Raw genomic sequence first — 21,417 nt, 5'->3', positions numbered from 1 at the left:
TTTTTTCCCCTTCGATACTCTAGACTGTCTTTTTCAGAGAAAGAGAGGCAGGGCAGGGAGAGAAACCTACAGCACCTGGCTAAGTGGTGGTGTAACTGGTAGAGTACACAGATTGCCACGCATATGGACCAGGTTTAAGCTCAGGTTTCTACCTCTAGGAGGGTAGAGCTTCTTAAGTGGTAAAATCGTACTGCAGGTGTCTCTTGTTCTCTCTCCCTCTCTACATTGCCTTCCCCATTCAATTTCTCTCTGTTTCTATAAAAACAGGGAAAAATGACTATCAGGCCCAGGACTGGATTGTGGCATATCCAGTTAAGTGCACATATTACCAAGCACAAGTAGCCAGGTTCAAGCCCCTGGTCCCTAGCTGTAGGGGAAAACTTCTTAAGTGGTAAAAATGTGCTGCAGGTGTCTCTCTCCCTCCCTATATGTCCACCTTACCTCTCAATTATCTCTGTTTTATCAAATAAATGTTAAGAATTATTTTTTTTAAAAGTGACTGCCGGGAGTGGTAGATTCATTGTGCAGATACAAAGAATCAGCAATACTCCTGGTGGCTCACAACAACAACAAAAACAACAATAATATTTAACAAGATAACAACAATAAAGCACACAGATTTCAAGTTTGTCAAAGCAGGTGCCTTCCCAAGTAAGCTATCTCCCAGGCCCGCGTTGGTGTTTCTAATTCTCTTTGCTGCCTTTCTCATGCAGTTAAGTGACTCCTCTTCTCTAACTATAGCCATCTTCAGTGATACAAGACCATGGCTTAAACACCATTAACAGCCTACTGACTCCCAATTTTTAACCCCCTACTCAGGCTGCTTTTAAATTCTAGCTGGGTATATCCATCTTCATTTGGTTATCCAGTTCAATTCTCCATTTCATTCACTTCACACTCTTCAAACTTCTAATCTTCTCACATTCCTGCTCCAACCATTGCTTCCTATGGTCTTCATAAAGTGGTTAAAAATATCTGATTCAACAACCTCACCAAATGTGTCTTGGAGCCCTGCATCCCCGGAGCCCTGCCACACTAGGGAAAGAGACAGGCTGGGAGTATAGATCGACCTATCCATGTTTAGTAGGGAAGCAATTACAGAAGTCAGACCTTCCACCTTCTTCATACCCACAATGATCATGGGTCCATACTCCTAGAGGGATAAAGAATAGCTATCAAGGGAGGGGATGGGATATGGAGTTCTGGTGGTGAGAATTATATGGAATTATACCCCTCTTATCCTAAGGTCTTGTCAATATTTCCATTTTATAAATAAAAATTAAAAAAATATTTTCCCCAATACATTTTTTAAAAAAACATTAAAAAAAATCTGCCTATCAAATAATGCAAATGGGGGCCAGGTTGGTGGCGCACTTGGTTGAGCACATGTTACAATATGCAAGGACCTAAGTTCAAGACCCCAGTCCCCACCTGTAGGAGGAAAGTTTCATGAGTGGTGAAGCAGTACTGCAGGTATCTCTCTTCTCTGTATCTCCCTATATCTTCCTTTAGATTTCTGGCTGCCTCTATCCAATAAATAAAGATAATTTAAAAATTAAAAAACACAAATAATGCAATTTTAATACCATATTCTTTTATCACAGGAGTTAGGAAATAATTGCCTATATACCCAAACTAATTTTATAAATAATATCAGTCTTGTAACTAAAGTTTGTGAAAACACCTACACCCATTCATTTCATTTGTTGAATGAAATATATAGCCGTAACACTGCAGTGGCAGACATAAGTATTTACAACTATGATACTATAGTTTGCAAAACTGAAAGTGATTTCTCTCTGGCTCCTTTATTATTGTCACCAGCACTTTACTAATCCAGACCAACTTTTTCAAATAGAGACAGAGAAAGAGACAGAGGGAGAGAGAGGGGAAAGCAGGCACCATAGCAACAAAGCTTCTTCCAGCACAGTGGTGGCCAGACTTAAGCCTGAACACACACATGACAAGTAGGCACCCTACCAGATGAGATTCCTTGCCAGCCTTCTTTCTAGTTCTTTAAAGATAATGTTTGCTAATGCTCACTTTGTCGACTTAGTCACATTGACAGCAGGAACTTGAGGTGAGACAGTAGCAAATAAACAGACAGAATCTTGGTCTCTGTGGTTTGGATGACCAGCAGTATTGCTGCTCCACTAGAAGACTACTGGGAGGAGAAAGAGATGCTTCAAGTAAGTAAGAATCTATTCTAAGTGCAGATACCTATGATGGGTTTTTGACAATTAGATTGGGAAAGGAGAAATGTAATAACTTGAGCTGAGCTAGATTAAATTTTATGAATAAGAATAATAGAAGGCAGAACTAAAAACCTCAAAAGCAGAAATGGAAAACGTAAAATATAACTTTGACTTGGTTTGATGTATTATAGCAAAGCAAAAGCCTCTTGGGAAGGAAGGGAGGGACTGGGGTATAGGGTTTTTCTTTTTTTTGGGGGGGGGGTCCTAATGTATAATGATAGAAAAGAACCTAAGTTGGGGTAAGAATGTTTTTCAGACACATATCACAAGGAGATGAAGAATGATACCCATGTGTCAACTGTAACATTAACCAGTAACTCTTCCCCCAATAAAATTAAAATAATAAGAATAATAGAAATTAGACAATGGAAAAAGAAAACGTCTTTGAATATTAGAGGGAACTTATGTTATTTTATACTTTTAGTGTTTCTTTAGGTACTTTGATAGAAAACAGTGAATCAATTAGTTGTTCTCCATGCCACACCAAGCAGAATGCTACTTATTATTCGAGGTAATGGCAGAGACAAAAACTCAAGTACTTCTTAAGCTGTGCCAGGGACAGAATAGAAGATGTAAGACAAGAACAAAATGTTCACCTCTAATGAGTGGATAAGAAGAACATTGGAAGACTGGTAACTTGGATGTTTGAAATCGTGGAGAATAGCCGGTAGGAAGGAACAGCTGTAATTAAGTGCACAACTGAGGAAGAAGCAGAAAAACAGTGCTTTACAAGTTTGACTTAGTAAGGAGTCAGTTACCAAGAGCTCTAATGAGGACCAGTGAAGGTGCTTGTAGAGAATGAGATCTGTGAGCTTTACGGTAATGAAAAGAAAGGCTGTTGGGAGGTAGGCTTGCTCTGGGGCTGCTCTCTATGGTCACCTCATCCTAACTCCCTCCTGTTAAGTCAGGAATCAACCAGCCCAGTGTTAATTCAACTTCTGTACCTGGTAATTCAGGTAGGGAAAGTGACAGTTGTTGAACTGATTTTAGGATTTCAAGATGTTTGTGTGATGACATCTCATCTACACAGGTTCAAATAAATCTCAAATTCCTCAGGTTAGGTTTTGAGTGAGATTGACCTAGTGAACAAAGCTGGTGAACAAAGGTATGCTCTTGCTGCTCAGAAATCCCAAGAGAGTAGTTGTGTGTTGATTTGATGAAGAGAAAGTAGAGGGAGAGGTCATTTTTTACTTTGGAAATTCCATTTATGGAGTCAAACAAGTCTTTCAAAACACAGGGCTTGAGGAGAAGTACACTTACAGGAAAGGTTGAGAATCACTTATCTAGTATAGTGCATCACCTCCATTTTTCCACTTTGTAAAGGATGAACCTTAGACCCAGACAGAAATGAGACAAGCTGACAGAGATCAGATAGCAAGAAACAGATAGCAGTGGTTGCCATCTCAGCCTGATTCAAGGGAAAACATAGGAAACACTAACTGAAAGCCCAGCATTTTTTTTTTAAGAGTAATAACTCACATTTATTGAAGACCTAGTGTGTGTTAGGTGCTGCTCTAGGAAATACATACATATTTAATCTCCAGGTTTATCCTGTGAGCTAGAGATGAGTCCCTCAAAGGGTTTAGATGAGGAGAACAGGGTTCAAGGAGTCTAAACTGCTTGTCAAGGTTGCATAAATAATGGAGCTGAAGTTTCACTTGAGAGCCATAGTCCCATGATCAGCGAGGGTTCTGGCCACCACTCCACTCAACCTTGAAGAATATCACTCTGGATTTGGACTGACCTAAGAACATATGAGGAAAAGGTTCCAAGGTAATCTTTCTGGAAAAGAGAAATGACTGACAGTACCTATAAAGTGTCTGATCTTTTGCAGTGCCCCCTCCAAGAAGAACCTTTCTGAACTTTTGTAAGTGTTGGGTTAATTTGATTTATTAGTTTGTCCCTCCTTGGGACTCCTCTGTGGAAGAGAGAGTTTCATTGTCCTGTAGAACTTTGAATTCAGACCTGGAGTAAGTGGGCAAGACTTAGAAGGAGTCTTAAGACAGAGTGGGGATTTCTGTTACTTAGAAGGACTGATCTCTTTCATTTAACAAGTTCTACTGACTCAGTAAGAAGAACCATTTTCATCGTCTCCTAGTTTAAGGAAATAAACATTTTCTGTGTTCTGTCTCAAGCCATTATTTCCACTGTCAGTGCTTCGTCAAGATGCATTAAGTTGGTAAACTTGATAAGTCTGGGGATGGGCAGGGGAGCTGAGCCACCTGAAGGTGGTTCTTCTATCACCCAGAAATCCACCTACTAGCAGTAGCTGTGACCTGTGAGAGACATTGATGACTGTTGCCTTGGGGACCAGGTGGTATCACACCCAATTAAATGCATGTGCTACCATGCACAAGGACCCATGTTCGAGCCCCCACTTCCCACCTGCAGGGAGGATGCTTGACAAACAGTGAAGCAGGTCTCTTTCCCTCTCTGTCTCTCCCTCCACTCTCACTTCCTATCCTACATATAAAACAGAGAGAAAAAAAAAAGGCTGCCAGGAGAAGTGGATTTGTGGTGCTGGCACTGAGCCCCAGCAATAAACCTGGTGGCAATTAAAAAAAAATAATGCAGCCTCTGGTGAGGCGGGCCATGCCTGTGGGACTTAGATGATGCTGATGGGTAGAGTATCATCTGATCTTTACCGAATGCTTACTCCCTCAGCACTTTATATGCTATGCTTGTAGTCTTCTCGCCATCCTCTCAATCTGTTCTCTACCCTGCTGCTCACTGCCCCAAAGGCTGGCCTATAGGAAGAAACCACAGAGATGAGAGGGAGTGACCCATGAGAGTGTGACCTGGGCTCTCATTTTCTAGACAGTCCTGGATAATTGAACTATTTGAGGATAGCAAGACTCCATGGCTGGAGGTCATTACACATCTCAAGAGAACCAGGCCACCGCTGTTCTATATTGCTTCTCCCTCCTCCTATAATTCCTCCACTGAACTTGCCCTTGTTGTTGCCCTGTCTGTACCTTTGTAAGTAGATCCTTTATTAAATCGTCTGTATTCTCATTTACACATGCCAGTGTGACCCTGACGGATAGCTATGCATTATCTAATTGGATCTTCGTAACAACTAGAGGAGATAGACTATTGTTTTCATCATTTCTACTTGTTTTCTGAGGCTTCTGTTTTATTCATGACCTGTGAGACTCACCTAACCGCCCTCACGAGGGAGGTAGAGGTGGGAGGTAATGAGGAGGGGCCAGACTGAATAATATGGAACATTTCACTACATTGTGTATCATCCTTGCCCAAGGGCCATGGTAATCTCTGTCTCATCCCAATTTTCATTTATGTCTTGCCGAAAAGAGTACATCATCTTTGGTTTAAAAGTGAGAAAACTCAGCCATAGAATGATCCAGACATTTTCCCAGATTCATGTTATTAGAAAGGAGTAGTGATGCATTGCCAGTCTAGGCAGCATTCACACCCCTACACTAGGGACCCAGTTCGAGTTCCTCTTTTCCAAACAGACCCAAGACAAAGGGGGACAAAGAAACAGGAAGGAAAGACAAAAGCAGGTTTTGCTGATGTCTTGGAGCCTGCTTCTACTTCCATACTCTTCTGTTGACTTTCCAGATCTCACCCTGGCAGAGGGCCATGGCAGCCCAACCACATGGAGCTCAGGAGTCTTATGGGGAACTTCAAGAGTGTGCTACAGAGGATATTCTTCAGAGACTTGGACTTTGAACTCTTGGAGTTAAACTGAAACTTTATTCCTTATTGCATCTGAGACTCAACAGATACCTGTAACTTCATCCTGGTTTCATATGAAGCAAAGAGTATCACCTCTTGTACCCCCTCTCCCCACAGAGATCAAAGAGATGTGAGGCCCCACACTAAGACTCGGGGGATACCTGGAGGACTGTGCTGGTCTTGGTTGCTCCCTGCCTGACCATTGTGTTTTAGAAGCACTTGTTTAGCCCTGACAGCTGCTTCACCATGCATTTTGCTGAGCTTTCCTGGGGGGGGGGGGGCATTCACTGCAAGGTGTTTCATTAGGTGTCTTAATAAGCCTTGTAATGGCAGCCTAGCCCTCTCTTCCTTGAGGAGCTGCTTTCTGCAAGAGGCAGGGAAGGGCGGATGCTTCAGACATAATTTGCATTGGCAGCAGGAATATTATTTTTGCATTGGAGAGCACCGTGGGTGACCTTATCAGAAACAGGAGAAAGGAGCAGGCAGCATGTGCGAATCACAGAGGCCAGCAGGTGGTGAGAGTGATGGGACCGCTTTAACTCCTTCAGCAGACTGTCTCAGTCTCCCTGGGACAGTCTCAGGCTGCCCAGCCTCTTCTGTAGCCCCTTAAAGGTCTGCTTTCACACACACACACACACACACACACACACACACACACACACACACACACACACACCACCCCCAGGTCCAGCAGTTATGGCTCTCTCTAGATTGAAGGCAAAGTCTCCATATGTTCTCTGGGGCACTCTTGGTTTGATCTTCTGCACAGTACTTTTCAACTTTTGTTTACTAGAGGCCAAGGACTATCTGGATTCTGAGACCTTGTGTGTTAGTTGATCTTGACTCTTGAGTATGTCCCCATACACCATTTCCCCAGACCATATTTGCAAAGCTCTGTTCACATTGGCCTTGAACTCTTGCATCCTGACCACAGTCTGGAAGCATCCCATGTGGTCCTTCCTTCTACAGATAACACTCTGTGTGGCCTAGGTAGGCACATCACATATCCTCCACCCTCACTGTAATGACCATTTGCTTTTGGCAAGGAGGGTCTACAATTTCAGACTTTGACAAGTGACCTAGGGGCTGGGCTGTGGCACAGCTGTTTGAGCACATATGTTATTATGTGCAAGGGACCCCTGCTCAAACATGGAGGGAGAAGCTTCACAAGCGGTGAAGCTGGTCTGCAGGTGCCTGTCTTTCTCTCTCCCTTTCTACTTCCCCCTCCCCTCTCAATTTCTGTCTGTCCTATCCAATAAAATAGGGGGGAAAAGATGGAGATAAATGGCCACTGGGACTGAAGGATTTGTAGTGCAGGCAAAGGTCCCCAACAATAACCCTGATGACCTATGTATAAATTCATAATGATCTAGGGGCCATTCACAGCAACAAAGAGATCACACAAACACACATAAATTTTGACAGAATTGAAAACAGATTTATATAAAATTCTAAACCATCCAACATGGAAAGGATGTCCTTGGACTTCCTCCCATTTCACAGATGAGGCCACCAAGGTTCAGCCAGGAAAGTGACTTGGTTACATAAGTTAATCCCTTAAGTTTTTCCCAGGTTGGATGTATTTCTACCAAAATCATGATCATGATGTAAGAGGAGGGAACACACACCAAAAAAAATGACACAAACTTTGGCGTAGGTATTTGTTTGAGGACTGGGAGAGTCTTGAGAATGTTCACATACTCAGGTGAGGGTGGAGTATACTCTGTACTGAGTCTGGGCCAGGCCTTTTGTCTTTAGGCAGCAGCTCTCCTGAGGGCTGCTTCATCCTCACCTGCATATTAACAGGAGTGGGACCTTACTGCAGTGCTCCCATGTAAAACACCTCTTGCTAGAGAGTTGGATGTTGGGTACCCTAAACTCAATACCCTATTAATAATATTGGCAAAAGAATAGAGAAAAGTGTTGTGATTGGGGTGGGGGCTGAATGAAGAGTTCTGGATACACAGGTGGGAACCCTGGGGTCCTTTCAGAGCAAAAAGTTTGCCAAGTCCTGGTATTTGTATCTTCTAGCATGTGATCTGACCCAAAACAGGACCTCGAACTGATGGGTAGACAGATGAATGAATGACAGTGCAGTTTCTAAGTGGCTATGGATATGTTGGAATAACTCAAGGATAACATATCATGCTGAACTGGGAAAGGACAGAGCAAGTAGGAAGGAAGGTTTTACTGATGCTTTGCAGCCCATTGTCAAGTGAGGGGGTGATGGGTAGTGGTCAGCTTGGTGTTCTCCAGGAATCCCAAATGGGGAACTTTTTTTTTGGCCACTTTATGTAATTAAGTTAGTTTTCTAAAAAAGAAATTATCTAGACTACAAAGGGAAAAAATGAGCCATTAGCAGCATTTTAAAAATCACTGATCATAGGCACATTCTATACATTCAGAAGCCATCTTGTAGAAAGACCCTCTTTATGAAAATGGTACAAAGGATGGACATTAAGGTGGCTGAAGCATGGGCATCAAGGCTCTCCTCCGAAGATAAATGAATGTGTTCTTTTCCCTCCTCATGCTTTATGAATTGTACAGATTTTTCTACTATGAGTCTATGTTTTCCTTACAAAAAATGTTCTTAACAACATTATTACTTCTAGTATTTTTTCCTGTCACTACTGCTGCTAGAATTGCCAAAGCTAGTTCTTTTGTGGTTTTGTGGCAAAATAATGAATTTAACATGCCCAACACAGTACATGATACATGGTTGGCCCTAAGGTAAAGTCTGCCCCTTATCCTACCTACCCCTGTAGATTGAACTGCCAAAATGTTATCCCTAACATGTATATTTAACTTGACAGTTGAGTTTTGAAGTGGAATGTTTTCCCTCATTATATGCTATTGTTCTGACAAATTTGATCCAGGTTATTGATCTTGCCATTTTCTTGGCTGTATTTCTAAGATTTATAGTCATATAGAATTTTTTTCCTCTTGGCCAGTTAGAGACATCTCCTCAGGAAGGAGATGTATGCTCTCTGAGGTCATTCTCATGTGCTGCCATGTGGCCAAGTCCTCACCCCTTACTTCATTCTGATAAGAATGTGACATCCAGATTTAAGCACAGAGACCAATTCTAGAACTCCACATGCCCTCTGCCCTCCCAGGAACCATAGCTGCCATTGAGGAATGCTCCCCCCCATTCTTTCTGCACCTCAGGGAGGACTCTGCCCCTCCCTCCAGTTACTTCCCCCTAACAACTACTCTTTCCACCTGCCACATTCTTTCTGTTTCTCCTCTTTGGATTTAGGCCACCAGAGGTTGTCACCTTTGCCAGCTTTCTTTGGAGAAATGACAACTTGAGATGCTACCATCTGCCACATCTCCCTGAATTATCTGCACTTCTGGAGTTTCTGCTTCCTCAAAGAAATAATTCCCTGGGTTGATATCTGACAGGTCCCTGCTTGTGGCAGCTGCTCCATCAGAGGCTGGGGTGGGAGCATGAGGTCCTCGGGACACTTCAGAATCATGCTGGCATTGCAATGCCGTCAGCGCACTCGAAGACAGCATGGCACATGGCATGCCCTGTGTAATTGCTTATTTACCTCCCGCCTGTGATTGCCTATTGGAAGCTATCAATAGCTGCAGTTTATTTTCCAGATCTCGTTAGGGAACCCATGTTTATCTTGCATGTGAAGGATCTTTTCATCTTGGAGTTTTTAAGCCAGAAGTGTCCTTGGGAGGCAGTGCAATCTACATGTTCATTTGGCAGGTGTAGCGTTTGAGACTCAGGAGGTGAATTTTCTTTTCCAAGGTCGCAGGAGGCTGAACTAGAGGGGGGTTTTGCCTAATGTTAATCTTACATTGAGTTTGGCTGCTCAGCGCCTTGTTACAAAAGCAGCTTGTGACTTGCAGGTGCCAAACTCTTTTCCGATTTGTATGTTTTCTGGAGTTAGGGTTCAGATTGTTATTTATGCCTTCACCATTGATCTGAAAATTCAGGTTAAGCTACAGTTTAATCCCCACTGAACACCACTTCCAGCATGAGGAGGGGGACCTGTGACTCCTCATCTGGCTGCCTTTTCAGAGAACTGGCTGCTGTTAAGAGAATGTGGGAATGTTCATAGTCTCAGACTTCTTTTAAAACTTTTTTTTAATTAAAAAAATTATATTTATTTATTTATTTATTCCCTTTTTTGTCCTTGTTGTTTTATTGTTGCAGTTATTATTGATATTGTTGTTGTTGGATAGGACAGAGAGAGATGGAGAGAGGAGGGGAAGATAGAGAGGGGGAGAGAAAGATAGACACCTATAAACCTGCTTTACCACCTGTCAAGCGACTCCCCTGCAGGTGGGGAGCCAGGGGCTCGAACCAGGATCCTTACACCAGTCCTTGTGCTTTGTGCCACATATGCTTAATCAGCTGTGCTACTGCCCGACTCCCTTTAGTCTCAGACTTCTTCTAAGAGTGTATCTTGTAACTGTGATTTGAGCCAAATCTTAAGAGATGTGGGATTAAGCTAGTGTCAACAACCATCACTGTAAAGATTAGAGTTAAAGTGGCTCTTGTGATATGCTGAGGCCTCAGTTTGAGACTGATGATGAAGTGGAGAGCAGAGGGAGTCGGGCTGTAGCACAACGGGTTAAGCGCAGGTGGCGCTAAGCTCAAGGACCGGCGTCAGGATCCCAGTTCGAGCCCCCAGCTCCCCACCTGCAGGCAGGTCCCTTCACAGGTGGTGAAGCAGGTCTGCAGGTGTCTGTCTTCCCCTCCTCTCTCCATTTCTCTCTGTCCTATCCAACAACAACGACATCAATAATAACTACAACAATAAAACAACAAGGGCAACAAAAGGGAATAAATAAATAAAATAAAATATTAAAAAAAAGAAAAAATAGTTTAAAAAAAAAAAGAAGTGGAGAGCAGTATAGGGTGCTGAGACATGCAGAAGTTGGAGGTGAAAAGTTGGACGTGCACAGGTTGGAGGTATGGCTTAAATTGCTGTGTTTTAAAGAGGGCAATATAATTTGGCTTGAGTTGGCTTAAAGTCAACTCCTTTTTTTGTTTTTTTTTTCCCTTTCCCAGATTCTCAAGTGTTTAATTACTCTGGTCTAACCATTCTGCAAAGTAGCTACACACATTACTCACCACAGTCTCATGAGCTAGATTCTAGTGGTCATTCTCTTACATGTACTTGAGGGATTCAGGAAGCACTGGAAATGAAAAGGTGCTTCTCCTTGCTTGCTTGCTTGTTTAGCACTAGATTCATTGGGCTTTTGAGTCTGACCCAAAATGATGTAGAGTTATTTATAACCTTTATTTTTCTTGTCTCATGTGAATTCTCATATCCATTTTTTTGTGGAAATATTTATGTGTCTGAGCTCAGAGTGTTGCCCCAGGCCCTGTGGGATTTGTTATATGGGCCCACGTTATCTCGCTGAAAAATCAGAACCATTTTAATTCTGGAGTGCATCTTCTCCTGAAGGTTTTGGATCTGATATGAGAACATTCTTTCAAGCTTGTCATGACTATTCTGTAGGTCTGATTGTTATTTTTCCTGATAGTGTTAACAGTAAGAACTTTCTCAAGAGCACAGTAGTGAAAACATCCAAAAGAGTTCATTAAGATTATGTGAATTGGGAGTCCAGCGGTAGCTCAGTGGGTTAAGTGCACGTGGCACAAAGCGGAAGGATTCCAGTTGGAGTCCCCAGCTCCACACCTGCAAGGGAGTCACTTCACAAGCTGTGAAGCAGGTCTGCAGGTGCCTCTCTTTCTCTCCCCCTCTCTGTCATCCCATCCTCTCTCCATTACTCTCTGTCCTATCCAACTACAATGACATCAATAACAACAACAATAATAACTACACCAATAAAGCAACAAGAGCAACAAAGGGAATAAATAAATATTGAAAAAGAAAGATTATGTGAATTGTTGTCCTCAGGGAAGGGCTCAAGGTATAGAACACAGGGCTTGCTTGTTGGGGGTCTCAAATGCATCCTCAATACCACATGCCACATGTACTGGGGTGGTCCTCTAACCTTACTCTCTCTCTCTCTTTCCTTCTCTCTCTCCTGTCTTAAGGGGCTGCATAGTGAAATGCCTTGTTGAGCACACATTACCATGAGCAATGGCCCATATTCAAGCCCTTGGTCCCCACCTGTAGGAGGAAAGCTTCATAAGCTGTTAAGTAGTGCTGTAATTTCTCTTTATCTATTTGTCTATCTATCTGTCTGTCTATCTCCTCTTTCGCCTCACAGTTTCTGTCTCTGTAAAATATATGAGTAAAATAAGAAATTATCTTATATGAAGTTAATGAGATAAGTGATTCTTCAAAATTGGATTCCTCAACATACTATTTATTCCTGAATTCTCAGGACCCTGTTACCTCTTCATCCTCAGCTTATCCTCAAGTACCAGTGAAGTTGTTTTGTTTGTTTTGTTTTTCTGTCCCAACATGCAATGTGCTCTGCTCTGCCCCAGGACTTTTGGACATGTTGTACTCTAAGGGAGAACTCTTCCTCCTTCTGTCTGCAACTTCTCACACTGTCTCATCTTTTTAAATCTCAACTTATCCAATTTGGAGCTGGGCCTCAAGGATCAGACACCATTTGACCATGATTTCTCCTGTGTAGTTAATGAAATGGTTATTGACAAAAATTTATCTCCTGTCCTCTCCCCTGCCATGCCTTTTTTTTTTTCCTTATCCCAATGTCTAGCATGAAGAAGGAACTGGGTTAATTATTATGAGATACTAAGTATTGCCCTAGCTTGTACAGTTTCTATGTGACAAATCTGGGACTGAAATACAGGCCAGTTCTACCCAAGCTCCATGACTGTACTGCTGCCCCATCTTGAAGTAGCTTCTAAGCCTTGACTTTGAAAGTAGGTACTTAATGTCAACTTCTCTTTGGAGCCTGGAGGCTGCTTTGATCATAATCTCTTTTGTAAGAGTGGTGACCTAGAGGTTCCTCATGGTATATCCTGATTATGTTTACTTCTAACTTTTCTACTGTGGCCAGTTGTCTTGGCAGATGTGCAGATTTATTGACAAAGGTGGCAGTGGAACAAGGGAACTCCTTTAAAGTGATTTTTCAAAGACAGGAGACTTGGGCTGTTCAGGATTGAAAACGGTCCTCCAGCAAAGATAATTACTCTGCTGTGGGGTTGGGTTCTAGAGGTTAGATCCCAGAAAATCAGGATATGTGAGAAAGAATCGTTAGTCTCTCTAGATGATTGAGTGTGAAGATCTCATTGAAGCAGTGGGGCCTCACAGTTTATCCGGTCACTTGATAACAAGTCACTGCACTCCTGTGTGCTGCAGATACTAGAATAGGGGCAGAGGACTAGTAGTGGGTTACTTTAGGGTCCCTTTACAAGTAAATCATGTAAATTTAGGTAGTGGTAATGTTGCCAAGGAAATAAATCCCTTGCCATGGTAGGCAGGTGCTGTCCCAACAGGTGAATGGGACAGTGTGAACTCCAGCAATCTGAAGGTGCTGTTCCCATCCTGGACATGGGTAGTGTTCTTAACTGGTGTGGACAAGGAGCTAAGAGCTTGGGAGGGGGGGTGGATGAGGATAGGTCGGTGCCACAAGAGGATGGAAAGTCCTTGAGGCACAGCTGAGACTGGGAGGGATAAATGCTTATTTTTCCTTTGAAAGGCAAAGTGTGTGTCAGAACTAAACGGGGTGCCTGTGAGTGTCAGAGGCTGTGGTTCCAGTCTCTAGTAGCAAGAGGAAAGGAATGACTCTCCCCCAGTGTACCCCACATGATTGTGGAATATCCATGTCATTGCTTTGGACTTTGGTTTCCTTATCTGAATAGGGGAAAGGGAAGAGAGGGCTAGAGGCCATCTAGTTCTCCAGAAATGTCTGCCACTAGGAAACCCATGAGGGTTGGGGAGATAGCATAATGTAAACATACTAATGCCTTAGAATATGAAGTCCCAGGTTCAGTACTCCATACCACCATAAACCAGAGCTGAGCAGTGCTCGGAAGGAAGGAAGGAAGGAAGGAAGGAAGGAAGGAAGGAAGGAAGGAAGGAAGGAAGGAAGGAAAGAAGGAAAGAAGGAAAGAAGGAAGGAAGGGAAGAAGGAAAGAAGGAAGGAAGGGGAAAAAGTCAGAAGGTGCTATAGGTAAGTCTGACTTCAGATTGCCTGACTTTAAATCCCAACTTCGGTGCTACTTGGCTAATGACAAGGAGTAAATTCTTAGTCTTTTTGTACCTCAGTGTCTTTGTTTCTAGCATGAGGATGGTAAAACTTCATTTTAAAAAATATGTTACTGTGATAAGTCATGTAATCAACATAAAGTGCCTGGCACAATGCCATAGACTTAGCAAGTCCTCACGAAGCATTAGGCACTATGGATAATTTTTTCTACTAGTCATTTTACTTATAAAGCAGGCTTTTGAAAAATGCAAATTGGAAAGTTAAATTGACAATAAAATCATCTCAGCTTTATGGATCACAAATCTGCCAAAAGGTCTCTAAATTAGTGCCGGAAAGTAAGTGACTGATTGAGGATTATTTTGTCTCAAACCTCAGCCTTGTGTTTTCTTGCTTTCTCAAATTTACGAGCTCTAGAAACCTGATCTGGACCTACAGCCAAGGATACTCAAGTTCAAGGACCCGAGTATCTCTAAAAACATGTTTTTTTCTTTTCATGTGTAACTGTTCTAATTGGCTCTGCATTGCCAGGCTTTTCTGGAGTCCTATGGATCAAACTCACCATTTTTTAAAATTGATTTAATAATAATTAACAAGACTGTAGGATGAGAGGGGTACAATGCCACACAATTTTCTCCACCAGAGTTCTGTATCCCATCTCCTCCATTGAAAGCTTTCATATTCTTTATCCCTCTGGGACTATGGGCCTAAGATCATTATGGGATGGAGAAGGTGGAAGGTCTGACTTCTGTAATTGCTTCCTCTCTGAACATGGGCATTGGTAGGTTGATCCACACTCCCAGCCTTTTTCTGTCTTTCTCTAGTAGGATAGGGCTCTAGGGAGGTGGAGTTCCAGGACACCTTGGTGAGGTCATCTGCCCAGTGAGGTCAGGTTGGTATCATGGTAGCATTTGCAACTTGGTGGATGAAAAACATCAAGATAAAAGCAGAAAAAATTGTTGGCAACTCATGAACCTAAAGGTAAGAATAGAGCAGATGAGATTTGGGGTCTCCATTTTGGAAAAAGTTAGGAAGTCTGTTTTAGGTAATATCCCAAGGGGCCCATGACTTTACCAATTTTTGCCTGAGCTGGATAGCTAACATTCAGGTTTGCTCAAAATATTTCCTGGGGAGATGGTGTCAGAGTTGGAAATAGAGCTAGAAAGCTGGATCAGGGAAGAGAGTAGCTTCCAAATATGGGAAAAGTATATAAATACTGTTACCTGTAAACCTCATTGATTTGATCTGGGGCCCATATTCAGCACAGGAGCATGTGTAACCTCTGTGTCCCTGTAGGTCTAAGCTTGCATTCCATGGTCATAACTAGGAATATTCTAGGCTACACTTATTTCAGGACCCATCTTCTTCGAGTTGCAGTGTGTTTTGACCCAGCCTCCTTCTGGAATATGGGCCAGCCCCCACCATTGTTGTTCCACATTGAGGGCTAGGTCCTGTAGAGGCCCGAAAGAGGGTCCACGATGTTGTTCCTGATAGAGATGACCAGTTATGGTAGTGAGAGGGATCTCTTATAGGTCTAGGCCTATCATGTATAATCGTATCTGACTAAGGCCACGGATGATAGGGTGGCCTTGTTGTGACCAAAAGAGCCATCATTGAAGTATGCCAGTCTCTTACCCTTGTCCAGGTTTTGTAGTCCTTACTTTATCTGACAAGGTTAGCCCTAGAGTGATTGAGGGACGTGAAATAGGAAGTATTTGGGGCCTAGTGGTGCCAATTCTGGTTGAGCACATGTTACAATGTGCACGAACCTGGATTCGAGCCCCTGCTCCCTACCTGCAGGGGTAACGCTTATCAAGTTGTGTAGCAGTGTTGCAGTTGTTTCTCTGTCTCTCTATCATCTCCTTCCCTCTCAATTTCTGACTGTCTCTATCCAGTAAATAAATAAAATATAATACACACACACACACACACAATAAAAAGAGCAAGTGGATGAAGAGGGTATTTAGGTCTTTGTAGAAACTATTTGATTAAGTACTACTTTATGACATCTTTTTTTTTTTAGGTCTTTCTACTTGCTTGCTGCACTTAATGAGTCACCAAAAACTATTGAGCACTTTTACTTTGAGGTATATATTTCCCCTAACTTATGGATACTTGTACACAGGTGCTCTATCTCATGGGCCCTAGTCTATATCTAGGTTCTGTGACTTTCTTAGGAAGTGCACCACCCAGAATGGAATTAACGAGTCCTATGAGCTAGGAAAGTTCTCACCAGAGTATTGAAACTGAAGGGTAGACATTCCCAGCCTGGCATCTCTGGACACAGTCTCAAGTGACACATGCTGAGGTGGTACTGGTTGTATTGATTTGGCTGAGATCAGCAGATACAGTGTCAAATGATATGGGTCAAGACAAACATGAAGGGAAATGAATGAGCCAGGCCCTAGTGGTTCCAGGACTGGGAGAAATATGGGTTTTATAGAGAATGGGGAAAGTTATTGCTATCTGAGAGTTTAAGAAGACAGTAGATAGTAATTGTTATAACTAAGTTATTTGGGAGCTTGGTTTACTTTGAAAATTCTATGGTTAGGATTTATTGCACCATACAAGACCTTACCATGATTTATGTCATTTAATGATATTTACAAATATCTATCTTATACACTGACAAGACTAGTTGCTTCTGGTCTCCCTGGTCTAATATTATTGGTGATTTAAAACTTTTTTAAAGTCATTATTAGAAATGTATTGTCAACTTAAGCCCATTGTTAAAATTCAACCAGGTTACAAAATTGAAACCTTAAGCACTTATATTGAAGGCATATATACTCATAACTGGGGCCTATGCATCAAAAAGTTTGAGAAACTCAATCTATTTCCCCCTCTCATATTGATTAAATAGTTATATATAATACTATATGTTAATAGGAGTATATGGGATCCTTCCTGCACTGCTGGTAAGAATGCAAACTCGTTCAACCCATGTATAACGGTCTGGAGAACCCTGACAAAGCTAGAAATGAACCTTCCTTATGACCCAATATTTCCTTTCCTAGGGATATATCCTAAGAAGTCAAGCACAGTCACTCCAAAAGATATATGTACTCCTGTGATCATAGCAGCATAATAGCCCAAACCCGGAAACAACCCAGATGAATGGCTGAGAAAGTTGTGGTATATATACACAATGGAATACTACTCAGCTATTAAGAATAATGAGCCCACTTTCTACAACCCATCCTGGATGGAGCTAGAAGGAATTATATTGAGTGAGATAAGCCAGAAAGAAAGACGAGTATGGGATGATCCCACTCATAAACAGAAGTCGAGAAAGAAGAGAAAAGAAAACGCAAAGAAGAAATTGACTGAGTTTGGAGTAGTGTTACACCAAAATGAAAAACTCTGGAGTGAGGGTGAGGGTAGATTTTAGGTAGGGACACAGACCTTTGGTGGCAGGCATAGTGTTAATAGATACTTCTATTAACTTATAGCCATTTTGAAATGACAGAGACACTGAGAGATAGAGACTGAGAGACATAAAGACAGTTGTATTGCAGCTCTACCACTTATGAAGCTTCCCCCTTAGAGGTGGGGACTAGGGACTTGAATCCATATCTTTGTACATGGTAATGTATGTACCCTACTTGCCTAGCCATAACCTAGTCCCTCGAGCAGTTTTCAGAGTAATATATTCCGGGCCAGTGAAACAGTTCACCTGGACAGTGTACTGTTTTGCCTTGTGCTTGAGCCTGGCCCCCACTGCATTGAAAAAAGCTTCAATGAATGTGGCCTATCTCTCTCTGTCTAAAAATAAGTAAATAAATACACAGGAAAGAACATATTTTTGCAAAGCTTACTGTGAAATACACCAACCTTTCCCCATTCTTTCTCTCCCCTGGGCAACCAGACTCACTCCTTTTAGCTGTTGTTTTTCCCCATGTATTTAGCACTATACTTCTGAGTAAATCACACAAATCCAGTGATTCCTTGTTTATTTCACTGACATATTATCTGTTTACTTCACTAGCAGCTTTCTTAAACTTCCTCCCCATTACACACACACTTACTGGGTCTGTTTATCTCCTCCACTTTCTCAATATGGCATATCATAATTTGGAACAAAGTCAGTTTTCTGAGTTGGCTTCATTTTAACTGTGTTAATATTACTTACATTTGAGAGATGTAGTAAGATTGAGATTACATTCCTTTCCTCGTTTCTCCTGCCATAAGAATTAAAGGCTGGGTGGGAGAGACAGCATAGTGATTATAGAGTCTCTCATTTATGCCCGATGCTCTGAGATTCTAGGTTCAGTCCCCCATACCACCACCAGCCAGAGCTGAGCAGTGTTCTGTTGAAAACAAACAGAAACAATGAGACCGACTGTTCAGATGTCTTTTAACTGATCAATAGGTTTCCCCTGGCAGGTTCCTATCTTCGTGTTATGTTTGGACTAACCCAGTTTTATGGATTTACTTTCTGTATTGCCTTGTCATTTGACACCTGCAGCCCTATTCCTTCTAGTTTAACCTGCCCCACAAGTACTGTGACGGCTGTGGGATTTTATATTATATGATATTGACCCTTTGCAATGGGGTCCTTCCATCATTACTCCCTGGCCCTGGAATAACTTTACTATTTGGAATCATTTGGTACATAGTCTGTTGAGTCTGACTTTTTCCACTTAGCATTATGAACTTGAGAGCTAACCATATTAGAGTGTGGATTACTGATACATCATCTTTTTATTACAGAATATTAATCTATTGCATGAATTGGCCAGATCATTTTTTCCATTCATCACTTGAAGAACATTTGCATTGTTTCCAAGTTTTAGTGATTATGAATAAAAAAACTACTCTAAACATTAGCTTGCAGACTTTATACCAATGTATGTCTTAATTAAAATTTAATAAGAAACTGTCAGGTTCAAAATTATTACACCATTTTGCAATATGTGAAGGTTCAATTTGTTTCACATACTTACCAGCGCTATTATCATAGCAATTTTATATTTATACATTTAGCTATTCTAATGAGTATTTCATGACATTTCATTGTGGTTTTAGTTTGCATTTCACTATGAGTAATGATATTGACAACTTTTTATTTGATTATTTACATTCTTTTGTAGATGTGCTTGTTGAAATCATTTGCCTATTTAACTGTGTGTGTATGTGTGTGTATGTGCATGCACAAATGCGCATTAAGAAAATATACTAGACAAAAGCTCAGAAGTGAAAAAAGAATTAAGGGTATGTTGATTTAAAAAAACAGTATCCCCACAAGGGGGGAATTCCTGGAATGGAGCACAGGAAGAGGGGAAAGGTCACCTAATTAAAAATTTAAATTTGTGTATTTAGGCTTTGATTGGATAACATTGGTTTACATCATTATATATTCAGGAGAGCTTTTTCAGACCTCTTTAAAAAGTAACTTGTGACAAGGCTGAAAAAGCACACCAATGAGAATCAAAGAATGAGAGGGGGTGGAGACAGAGGGATAGAGAGAGAAAAAACAACTAGAACTCTATTTGGCTGTGGTGTGTGTGATGCCAGGGATTGAACTGGGAACTCTGGGCCTTAACTATGGTCTGATTCAATAAGCTATCACTCTAGCCTTGGATTTGGTATCTTATTATTGAAATTAAAAATTAAAATAAATATTTATAAAATGGAAACACTGGCAAGACCATGGGATAAGAGGGGTACAATTCCACACAGTTCCCACAACCAGAACTCTGTATCCCATCCCCTCCCATGATAGCTTTCCTAGTTTTTAACCCTCTGGGAGTATGGACCCAAGGTCTTTAAGGGATGCGGAAGGTAGAAGGTCTGGCTTCTGTAATTGCTTCCCTGCTGAACATGGGCATTGACAGGTTGATCCATACTCCCAGTCTGTCTCTCTCTTTCCCTAGTGGGATAGGTATATGGAGGCTGGAAAGTGGTATCTAGAGCCAGATAATGAAAACTAGGATTTAAGAGTATGTGGTGGGAGGGAGTCGGGCAGTAGTGCAGTGGGTTAAGCGCATATGGCACGAAGCCCAAAGACTATTGTAGGGATCCTGGTTTAAGCCTCAGGCTCCCCACCTGCAGGAGAGTCACTTCACAAGAGGTGAAGTAGGTCTGCGGGTGTCTGTCTTTCTCTCTCCCTCTCTATCTTCCCCTCCTCTCTCCATTTCTCTCTGTCCTAACAATGACAATATCAGTAACTCCCTATTCATTTTCAGAGGAGAGGACTTAAATATTGAGTGCCTCTTTTGGGTAGAAGTAGGCTTGCTTTTGAATGAGCTTGGCTGGCCTTTTCATTGGTGACTTCTAGAATTTTTTAAAATTTCTTTATTGGGGAATTAATGTTTTACATTTGACAGTAAATACAATAGTTTGTACATGCATACCGTTTCCCAATTTTCCATAAAACAATACAACCCCCACTAGGTCCTCTGTGACTTCTAGAATTTTTTAAAATTTCTTTATTGGGGAATTAATGTTTTACATTTGACAGTAAATACAATAGTTTGTACATGCATACCGTTTCCAAATTTTCCATAAAACAATACAACCCCCACTAGGTCCTCTGTCATTGACTTCTAGAATTTTTAATACATAAGGTCTTTTTTTTTTTTTTTTTGCTTAGTTCCCAAATGATAAACCCACTTCTCCTTCTCCTCCTCCCCTTCCTCCCCTTCCTCCCCTTCCTCCTCTTCCTCTGCTTCCTCCTTCTCTTCTGTTAGATACTTTAGTTATCATTTATTGGGAAGAGTCAGAAAATCAAGAGGGAATGGGATGATAGGGAGTAAGAGAAAAAGAGACCCAAGCACTGCTATACTGGTCTTGAAGCTCCTCTCTCTCTCTCTCTCTCTCTCTCTATCTCTTCCACCCTCCCCCTTCTCTCATTTTTTTCTGCCTCCATGGTAATCACTGGGGCTCAATCCCAATACTATGAATCCACTGCTCCTGGTGGCCATTTTTTTTCCATTTTACTGAATCGGACAAAGAAAAGTTGAGAGAGGAGGGGAAAATAGAGAAGGAGATAGATACATAGACACCTGCAGGCCTGCTTTACTGCTTGTGAAGCATCCACCTTGCAGGGGGGGAACCGGAGGATTCAAACCTGGATCCTTGTGGGGATCTTTGCATCTTAGTACTATATACACTTAACCAGGTGTGCCACTACCCAGCCCCCCTCCTGAAACTTCTCTCCTGCAGTTGTGGAGTAAACCCTCTGCTCATCTAAAGAGATAGACACCCCTCCCTCTCCTGCTCTCTCTACCTTTTCCTCCCTCCTTCCCTTCTTTCCTCCCTCCCTCACTCTCCCTCTCTTGTTCCCTTTCCTTCTTTCTCTCTCCCTCTCTCCTTTTTTCTCACTCCTACTAGGGTTATCACT

The 21,417-nt window shown here is 41.8% G+C and overlaps 1 protein-coding gene and 1 pseudogene across 11 annotated transcripts in view; one reads left to right on the top strand and one right to left on the bottom strand.

Moving 5' to 3' along the window:
* Positions 1-21,417, top strand: part of PTPRT (protein tyrosine phosphatase receptor type T) — a 1,549,072-nt gene that overhangs the window by 440,962 nt on the left and 1,086,693 nt on the right. The window lies entirely within an intron of this gene.
* On the bottom strand, positions 5,472-5,572 carry LOC132542778 (U6 spliceosomal RNA; annotated as a pseudogene).

The sequence above is a fragment of the Erinaceus europaeus genome, chromosome 1, assembly GCF_950295315.1.
Source record: "Erinaceus europaeus chromosome 1, mEriEur2.1, whole genome shotgun sequence".
NCBI classification, from domain to species: Eukaryota; Metazoa; Chordata; class Mammalia; order Eulipotyphla; family Erinaceidae; genus Erinaceus; species Erinaceus europaeus.
The sequence above is the reverse complement of the archived record's forward strand: the minus strand, read 5'-3'. Positions and strand labels throughout refer to the sequence as shown.